This window comes from Octopus bimaculoides, chromosome 20 (genome assembly GCF_046866305.1).
Source record: "Octopus bimaculoides isolate indiv1 chromosome 20, ASM4686630v1, whole genome shotgun sequence".
NCBI classification, from domain to species: Eukaryota; Metazoa; Mollusca; class Cephalopoda; order Octopoda; family Octopodidae; genus Octopus; species Octopus bimaculoides.
The window spans coordinates 21,426,229-21,428,728 of NC_142947.1; the positions used below are offsets into that span (position 1 = coordinate 21,426,229).

General features: G+C 39.6%; 1 protein-coding gene across 24 annotated transcripts in view; it reads right to left on the reverse strand.

The window, feature by feature from the left end:
• The window catches only part of LOC106874804 (AMP deaminase 2), a 210,989-nt gene that overhangs the window by 40,342 nt on the left and 168,147 nt on the right, over window positions 1-2,500 (reverse strand). The gene's annotated exons all lie outside the window — the stretch shown is intronic.

Here is a 2,500-nt window from a genome sequence, read left to right on the forward strand (position 1 = left end):
TGCTTTTACGTGCCACCAGCACGAAGGCCAGTCAGGCAGTACTGGCAACAGCCATGCTCAAAATGGTGTATTATATGTGCCACCTGCACAGGAGCCAGTCCAGCGGCATTGGCAATGATCTGGCTCGAATGTTTTTCACGTGCCACCGGCACAAGTGCCAGTGAGGCGACGCTGGTAACGATCAAGGACCTTCTGCTATTCATTCTGAATCTCGTCAATAGTGACCTTTCAGCTGAATTTTCATCTTAGGAAAGCGATAGAAGTCTGCAGGTGCTAAATCTGGTGAATAGGGCAGGTGAAGAAGCAATACCATATTATTTTTGATGAGAAGAGCTCAGTGAGTGAGTGAGGAGTGAAGAGAGCTCAGTGACAGGGTGCTTTGTCTTCATGAAGAATCTAATTCTTCATGCTCCACAGAATCCAGTCACTTTCACCAAATGTCCTCCTTCAGATGCTTCAAAACATCACAGTAAAACTATCAATTGATGGTCTGGCCCTGGGGGACAAATTCTCAATACTCAATACTACATTTCCAGGGGTGGCGCATGTGGCAGGTCTTTCAGGGATGTTGTTCTGCTTTTGATGCACCCATGCCACTCAAAACATTGCATATGACCCATTGCCTCATCATTGAAAGCTTGCCAAAGCAAGCTCAATGTCTCTGTAGCAGACTTCAGAAGTTTAACACAAAATTTCACATTGGCTCTTTGTTTCTCTCCTTGACAAAATCGCAGACTACAGCATACACATGATCACAAAAACACAAATTTCACAACTTGCAAAGTAAATACAGTGATGTCACTTGGCACACCGCCTCATGAAGGTCACTGCTAGCTCTCACTGCACACGCAACTGTGTGCTGTCATCTGTTGGCATGCTGCAGAACTAGTCCAGGAACTTTTCGATACCACCTTGTAAGTTTTGCATTAAAGCATCACTGCAGGACCTCTCTTACATAGTTAGTACCTAACTTTATACATATGTATGCGCACACCACACATATATGGGCACACAAACAGACATAAGCACACACACAGACAAAGAGAAGAGACAATGCTTCCATGGGTCAGAGGTTGTAGTAGCATTGTTTTTATAGGTTGTGGGTGGGCTTTTAGGTAGGTAAGTGGAAGTACATGTATAGCAAGTATGTTTGAATATAGCTAAGTATGTGTGTATGTATATAGGTAGTTTCATATGTAGATAAGTACATATATAGTTTAAATCTGTGTGCATGTATTTGTATATCATCACTTAATGTCCATTTTCCATGCTGGCATAGGTTGGATGGTTAAACCAGAGCTGGTAAGGCTAGGAGCCATGCCAGGTTTCATTATCTGTTTAGGCATGGTTTCTATGGCTGGATGCCCTACCTAACATCAACTACTCCACAGAGTGAGTGCTTTTTATGTGGCACTAGCACCAGTGCTTTCAATGTAACACCAGCATGAGTGCTCTTTATGTGGCACCAGCACCAGTATCAATTCTGCTGTGGTGGATGGGTCTTCTTGAGTACAGCAAGACACCAGATATCTCAGTCCTTCGTCATCTCTTTCATAAGGCTCAGTGTCTCGAGATCGGCCTTCAATACTTCATCTGTCTTCCTGGGTTTTCCTCTTCCGCAAGATCCATCCACTTTAAGTGATTGGCACTTCAGTATGCAACTGTCTACATCTATATGCATCACATGACCAAACTAATGCAGTCTTCTCTCTTGCAAACTGCATCTAATTCTTCTTGTCCAACTTTTCCCTCAATACACTAGCACTCTGTCACACACATACACCGACATTGCACATCTAGTGGAGCATATTAGCTTCGTTCCTCTCTAGCATTTGCATGTCTTCTGCATTTGGGACCCATACTAAGATCGAAGTGTAGTGTATATATATTTGCATATCATATAAGCAGTTATGGATGCATGTATGTATACTCATGCATAGGCACACACACACACACACACTAATTTGTCAGATAAATTTTTCATATATTTTTTTTTCAACTTGGCACTCCATCATCATATACATTGAAAGATGTAAAATTTGTTCAAATTTTAAAAAATTTAAAAAAATTTGTAGAGAAAGAATAGATCCACAAAAAAAAAATGAAATATAAAAACAACACACTAAAAAATATCTTTTGTGTTAATTCATATAACATTGAAAAGGATTAAAATAAATGGCAAAAAAATTTGAACAAATTTATCTGACAACACAATATATGGAAATAGGAATGTAGGTAGGCTGATATGCAAGTAGATAATAGTTAATTGTGCATGTAAACAATAAAGTGAAGTTTAATACATGGAAACCAATAGGCACTGAATTGAACCCAGCTCTCATAGATTATAGTAACAAAAAACTATCGTTCACAATTATGCTACTGACAATTTTGTTCAATGATTTCCAGCCCCTTTAAAGACAGAGATATGGATTCAATCCACTAGCTTGATCTTCATTAATTGTTTTTTCTGTGAACGAATGTTCGTATGTCTTTGCATGTT